Genomic DNA, 8162 nt, shown 5'->3' on the forward strand with positions numbered 1-8162 from the left:
ATTCCAAATCTATCATGATAGTGCAAATGCCTCATTGGGACTTCCACTGAAACCAACTAGCATTCCCTGGGACAAGCTCTACTTTGTAATTTTTTTTCTTTTAGTTCAATGAAATGCATTTGTATGTCTATGGGTAATAAAGCTGGTGAAGGATTTAAAGAACAAGTCCTGTAAGAAGCAGCTGAGGGAGCTGGGGGTGTTTATTTCTTTTCACATCTGCCTGAGAGGAGGTTGCATCCAGGTGGGGATTGGTCTCTTCTCCTGGGTAACAAGACATACAACAAGATGAAATAGACTCAAGTTGTGCCAGGGGAGTTTTAGATTGGATATTGGAAAAACAGTTTTCACCCAAAGGGTTGTTAAGCCCTGGAACGGGATGCTCAGGGAAGTGGTGGAGCCACCATCCCTGGAGATATTCAAAAGGCTTGTAGGTGTGTGCTTAGAGGTGTGGTTTATTGGTGTGCATGGCCTTGCTGGGATACTGGCTGAACTTGATCATTAAGGTATTTTCCAACCTAAAATGATTCTCTCTTTTCCAATCTTAACGATGCATTGATTCCGTGATGATCCTAATGTTCTTTTCCAACATAAACAATTCTACAATTTTATGTATAATGCCAAAAATTAACCTGAGATTTTAAGAATGATGGCATAACACATGCCAGTGATGTCCCTGTTTTCTTTTGAAGTTGATAGAAAACTTAATTATCTAGGAATTCATGAGGGTAAAACAGCTTTCAGATGTCTTGTTTAATGTTTTAAAGCAATGTATTGCAAGAATATATAAATATGAAATATTTCTTTTTGTGAATTTTTATGCAAAAGATGTTTCTTTTTCTGCAAGAAACAGTCTTACAAATTGGACCTCTTAATCCTGAGGTGCAGTATCTATATCTACATATAAAGTGAAAATGCCATAAACAAACTGAAAGCATAAAATAAAAGCTGAAACTTTCAGAAGAAATGGGAATTACACACACTATTGAGCACAGTAAATCAACAATATGGAAATCATCCGGTATAAAAATAAACTCTTTTCCAAAAGCCCTTTATGCAAGAAAGGTATATAATCTATAACAATGAGATAATTGGATTTCACTGCAATAAAATTTTTTAAAAATCTTTTAAATTCTTAAGAGTGATGTTATCCATTCACCATAAGTCTTGGAAATGAGGACACACCTGGATTTCCAAATATCAGCTGAAAAGAAAAACAGCAATATGAACAACACAGTGTAAAAGAAAGCTGCCTTCTATTTTCTTTTTTAACTCTTCTTTTTCTTGAAGGCAATCAGTAGACTGTCATAGCCAGTAAAGAAGGAAGGAAGTAAGGGTATAAGGACACACATACTATATGAAAGCAGGAAGTTTACCCAGCCCGCTATTTTGTGGACAGATATACAAACATGAAGATGACAAAAGAGTGCACACATAAAGTAATGCATACTCAGGATTTACCAAGCTGAAAAGAGAAAATATTTGGAGATTTCATGTGTGAAAAATTACATCTTTGGCGTTACTTGTATAAAATTATTGGGTTGTACAGTGCACTCTCATTTCATCAATTTATTTAATTTACAGGTAAACTAATAGCATCTTGCAGAAAAGAATTCCTCAGCTTAATTATAAAGTGCCAGAGGAAGTTCCTCCATCTGACTGCTTTGAACCCCTCACTTCCTAGCTTTAACTGATATTATCATTACCTCTACTGGAGGATAGTGAAACATATTTCATAATTATTTTTCCTATGCTGCTCACAATTTTGCAAATCTCCATCCTCTCTCTCTTTCCATTCTTAATTTTGTCTCCTTTAAGATTTAGAAGCAAACAAGCAAATGAACACATGACACATATAGAGAAGTGGTGTTGATACAGAACACATTCTAGACCTTTGATCATCCTTGGCACTCTTCTCTGAACCATTTCCAGTATTTTCTGTGTTCGGAGAAGAAAAGACAAGAATGATCTTCAAGACAGAGAAAGACATGGCAAAATGGCAAAGTAATGAAATTTTCTCTCCCAATAAAGTTCTTGACTCTGTGTAACGACAAGGATTGACCATAAACTATTCTGCAGCTCATTATGTCTTCCAAGGAATTTCCTGTGACTGGTTTTAAATAAGCCTATCACACTGAGGTCCTAATTATAAATTTTTGGTAGAAGTAGAAACTTGTTCAATTTGCCTGTCTATATATTGGCATATCATATTTTGATTGAAAACTTGAGTCACATTCAGTTCAAGTGTAAAATGCAAATGTGACTAAGTTGTAGCTATGAAAACTTCCCAGTATACCACTTTATTCTCAGACCAATTTATAGTCATAATTTCAAGTGATGATGATATTTCATACTCTCAAAGCATAGCTGGTGACATCAGGGCCAGTTGTACTTGGAATTATCTGGTACAAAATGGTTTCAAAAGAGACAAGCTATACACCAAAGGAATGGTCATGATTTCAGACAGCTGAATACACTAAGGTGATTTCTTTGGTAGTTACCCATGATTCCCTATTAAAATATCAGTGCCTTTCCTACAGGTATTCAAATAATACAAGGTTAGTGTTATTGTCTGTACTTTGTCAAAACCAGCAATTTTGGGAGCTTTGAAACTGGGCTACTTTTGGCACAGTTGCACTAGAAAAACAATGTGTAGCCTTACTCCAAGGGGTGGTGCAGAGCCATCTTGCAGTTGTGCAGCAGTACAATGTGAGCAAAATTCTATCTGTGACTGCAGACACATTTCATGAGAAGAGTGAGCTCTGTTCGAATGACACTTTATACTGTATGAGACATAAATGAACATGACATCTCATCTAAGTATGTAAAACAGGCACAAGGATCAGAGAACTTAAGGCAAACTTCTCTGCCTGAGAACCTAAATGCCTGAGTTCTTAGCTGTGCCAGGTTTGATGTGGCTTAAAATAACTCAGTAATGAGCTTTCTTATGCACACATTCACACACAAATAAACCTGTACTGATATTTTCAGTTACTAGATGCACTCAGGCTCAGAATCATAGAATCCTAGAATCATCAAGGTTGAAAGAAACCTTCAAGATCTTTTAGTCCAAGCATTCACCCAGCACTACCACTGCAACCCCTAAACCACCAAACTACATCACTCAGCTGCAGATCCAGACACCTCTTGAACATCTCCAGGGATGATGGCTCCACCACCTCTCTAGTGGGGAATAGGAAACTTCTTGCAGTGCCTGATCACCTTAACAGTAAAAAAAAAAAAAAAAAATTAGCATCTAATCTGAATCGCCCTTGTCTCAGTTTGTGGTCATTTCCTCCGGTCCTCTCTCTCAGGCACAGAAGAAGACGTTGGCCCCCATCTCACTATAACATTCTTTCAGTTGTAGAGAGGAGGAGTGAGGTACCCACTGAGCCTCCTCTTCTCAATACCAAACAAACCCAGCTCCCTCAGCCATTCCCATAAGACATGTTTTCTGAACCCTTCATGAACCTTGTTGCCCCTGTCTGGACATGCTCCAGCACCACAATGTTCTTTTTGAAGCAAAGGCCCCAAAATTGAATGCAGTGCTCAAGGTGTGGCCCCACAGTGCTGAGTACAGGGGGTAAATCATTACTCTGGTCCTGCTGGCCACACTATTTTTGATAGAGACCAGGATGTCATTTGGCCTTCTTGGCCACCTGGGCATGCACTGGCTCATGTTCAGCCAGCTGCCAGCCAGCACCCCCAGGTTCCCTCTTGCTGACCAGTTTTCTAGCCACTGCTCTCCAAGCCTTACTACACTGGACTGCTGCGATGAACCTGGATGTGTTCCTATGTCACCTGCTCTAGGTGACCCTGCCTTGGCAGGGCACTTGGACTAAATGATATCCAGAGGTCACTTCAGGTAAGAATTCTGTTATTCTTTGACCCAAGCACAGGAGCCAGGGGCCTTGCTTCATTGAACTTCATGCTGCTGTCCTTACTTTGTTGATCAAGTCTGTCCAGGTCTCTCTGTAGACCCTTTCTACCCTTGAGCAGATCCCACCCAACTTAATATCATCTGCACATGTCCGATTTTCAGCTGTTTGGAGGGCCTGGAAAGGCCTGGGGTGACCTTGGGGCAGCCCGCGTTTCAAAGGACGAGAAGAGGCTTCAGTTCTTTTCTCGGTCTCGGTGTTTATTAATTGTTTATCTAAAAGATTTTCTCTCGGCCCGACAGAGGTCTGCTCAGCAGCCAGCCATGAGCACACTCCCCCTCCCTCCGGGCGGTCACCTATCTTTATACTCAAAGTTACGTATACAATATTTATCATTTTTCCCCAATACCTTTCACCCTTATTGACCAGTGCACTTTTAGTAATGACCAATCCCAAAGTGCCACCATCATCACAGAAGATGGAGGAGAAGAAGAAGAAGAGGAAGGACAGGACACGCCCCAATTCCTCCATCTTACTTCTCTAAACCCCCCTGTACAGAAATCCTAAACCCTGTGTTTCACTCTCTAATTAACTAATCCCTTCACCATTCACCCCGGTGAAACCCTCCTATCCTCATACAGGTGTCGTCTCCTGTATAGGATCAAAGTCCAGCCACCAGACACTTCTGGCAACATTCCAGGACTCCCGAGCCCCCCAAGGGTGGTCTCGGTGACTCGGCACCTCAGTCCTGAGGTGCTGAGATCCCACAGCACATTTACTGAGGATGCTCTCAATCACCACATCTAGATCATCAATAAAGATACTAAACAGGACCAGCCCCAAAACTGAGCCCCGGGGAACACCATTAGTGACTAGCTGCCGACAGGATTTAACTCCATTCACTACAATTCCCTGGAGCTGCCCATCCAGCCAGTTTTCTAGCCATCACAGTCACGTATACAAGCTGCAAGTTGCCATTTTTTCTAGGAGCAGGTGGGTGATGGCATCAAATGCTTTACTGAAGTCTAGATAGACAACATCCACATCTTTTACCTCATCTAGTAAGCATGTCATCTGGATCTTGAAGAAGATGAGGTTGGTTAAGAAGGACTTTCCTTTCATAAATCCATAGGGCAGGACCTCATGTCTTGCATGTGCCATGTAGTTTCACTTAGATTGATCTCTTCCATAACCTTGGCCTGAACTGAGGTAAGCCTTTTTTTGTTTCTAGAAACACAACATTGGTACTCCGATACTATTTTTTAAAAGTTTGAGGTGGTTGTTTTCCCTAGTGACAGAAAATAAACTAGCTTTTCACTCAGCACTTATCAAATTATTTATTATTTTATTTTGTACAAGAATTTTTCTCATTTTTTTAGATTACCAGGTATATTTATATTTAATCAATTTGTATTTAATTTGCATAATCAATTTGCATCAATTAGGATTAATCTTGCTCTGTCTCATAAAACCACATCCAAAGATGAACTGTTCTTAGGAGAATCTGATGGAGTGGTTCCATGGACAATTATCTACTACATCCACCATTTATATCTGAGTCATTGTAGGTATCTCAAGTGCCCTGACTGATACACTGAGGTCTAGGTCACCAGCTTCACCGTTTTGCAGCCTGTGCTTGTTGTCCTTAACTCATAACAAAGTATTTCAATCCCTTGATGTTCATGACTTTCTATGGTACGGACCAGTTTTGCACCTTAAGTTGTAAAAGTGATTATTTTTTTCCTACACAGATATCTTTCTGTAAGTCTCCTAACCTGACCTGAAGGCAGCTGTATCTTCTGTACCTATACATCGTTCATAATCTAATTATGTTTTTGTTTGTACATAGTAATAGAGGGTGTGGCCTCTCTCATCTAAAATTTAACACTTATTTATTTAGGTTTGTTTTCAACAGAGTTTTATTACTTTATTGCTGAAAGACAGAGGACATTTTTGGATTTTTGTTTTACATCTGAAAAGAGAACCCTTTTTAACATGAAGCACTTTTCTAGCATCAGCCATCATGCCTCCTCCCGTTGCCCTCGGTCCTTCCTTTTCTGCCCTTCATTGCCACAGAAGAGGAGCCCTTTCCCAAAGTTCAATTTCACAGTCCCAGACAAGTCCTATCACATTCACAAGATCAGGTGTTTCAAAGAAGACAGAAAAGCCCAAATGTTTGCTAGTGTAGCTGGTGTTGATTCCCCAACAACAAACCCAATTCAAGGAAATCCACACTTCAGATATTTTTCATTTTGAAGCCATGTCTAAATTAATACAAGCCATTAAATTAGCCACCTTGTAAGAACTTCAGAAATTAACTTGAGCAGGAGGGATCACTCTCTAAAGAACAAGTTCTAGTATAGTGTGACTGTTCAGATTGTTGTTAGGTGACACTAGATGTAAAAATTCAACACTAATAGAAAATATTGACTTAAGAAAAAAAATTGAAAAAATTAGCAATGCTTTATGGGCAAATTAGAAATTGGCTTTGTTGTGAATGTTTTTTTAATGGCTTAGAAAGCAATGGATTTTCCTCCTTTTTTATTTTCAAATTATGATCCTTTTATTGACTACTACTTCAGGTCATAATAAAACAACATGTTCCATCAGACAGATTAAGAGAATGTTTTAAAGTATAATATTGGCACTGTTAAGAACAAAATCTTGATTGTAACAGCCAATGGCAGTTCAAAGTGAAACTAGAAAAATATATATGTTGAATTGATATTTAATATATTAATATATCATATTTGATGTATTAATTTCAAAAATTGCTTCACAAAGGAACAGTATTAAAATTTGGGAAGCCTTTCCTTTTGGAGTTTTCTGTCAGTCAGAGTTGGTTCTGCTTCCAATCTTAACAAGTAACATATGTCAAAAATGTTTACCACCATGAGTTTCCAACTTTTAGCAGGTTTGCACTTTGCTTAAAATTAGCTGTGGTGAAAAGAGGAAGAACAAGACAAGATGCATGAAAATGCTGAAATTTTCTTCATCCCAGAGTTTATTTCTTTGGCCTGTGAGCTCTTTGCACTACATGCACTCTAGACTGCATAAGAGTGATATTAGTCTTTCTAAAGAGAGTCTTTGCAGTTATTTGTCCTCTGCTTTCTTTTTCCGTCTTTTTAAGTGTGAACAGAAGGTGTCAATCTACAAGACTACAAATAATATTTTGGTGTTTGAATGCAAGTTTAAGTGTATCGGTTTAAATTGAAAGTGCATGTAGAAATCAATTTATGAGCCCAAAAGGGTTGCTGATAGCAACTTGTACCCAAAAGCAGATTACAGTAATGACCAAATGCTCTCTCTCCTAACTCATTATTCCTGTTCTTCATGTGAGTCTTTGATTATCAGTTTAGTTCTCTTAAACATGAGTTTTACTCACAAAGAAACCAGGGTTTACAAAAGTAATAAAGTGAAGTGTCCTTCTTGGTATTATTGACATTAAGGTTAAATAACCCTCCTAAGTTTTGAAAGGGAGACAGATTGAAACTTTAAGGATACAAAACCATATTTCTCTTTTTCTTCTCCTTCAGCCTTCCAGTATATAATTTGCTCACCCATGCAAGTTGGATAAAGTAAAAAAAAAGAAATTGTATTTCCCTAAGCTTTATGCACCAGAAAATGTTGGTTTTATAATGTCAGTTCTATACTACAATGGTTACATTGTGAGTTGACTTTTCTTCCAAATTCAGTGTTCAGTTTTCAGTGTTCTCCTCTCTCAGTGTTTTTCTATTTCAGTGTTTAGATTTTATCTGGTAAATCAAAGGTGACACAGAATTCATAGTGAATTAGGTGAAAAATTATTAGCAGTGCTTCTTCTGAAGCAAGAGTAGCTTAAAATAGTAATTAGTATGCAAAATAAAGCCAGCCAAATAATGCTGGGACATCACAGTCATTGAGAGGGATTTAACTAAACATTTGCAAAGAAGTCATAGCATATTGACTTGAAAACTCTCAAATGGAAGGTTTCCAGCTATACATATTTTCTTATAGAATCTGTCATTCCTGAATTCCTAATCTGTTATCATTTTTGCACAATTTAATTTATCTGTGGCCTTATTAAGACATAATTATCTATTACATTCATTACATCATTGTTAAAATTGATTTAATATTTCTCTTTCTTTCTCTCTGGTGTTAAAAAGATGATCCAGGAATGTGTTTGTACAAATAATGAATGACAAACAGTCTTGAATTTCTCTCTGTTGTCACAGGTGAGTAGATCTACACTCTAAAATGAAAAGAAATAACTAAGATCTAGAAGGTAGAAGATGGTATTGGCAA

This window comes from Zonotrichia albicollis, chromosome 1 (assembly GCF_047830755.1).
Source record: "Zonotrichia albicollis isolate bZonAlb1 chromosome 1, bZonAlb1.hap1, whole genome shotgun sequence".
Lineage (NCBI taxonomy): Eukaryota > Metazoa > Chordata > Aves > Passeriformes > Passerellidae > Zonotrichia > Zonotrichia albicollis.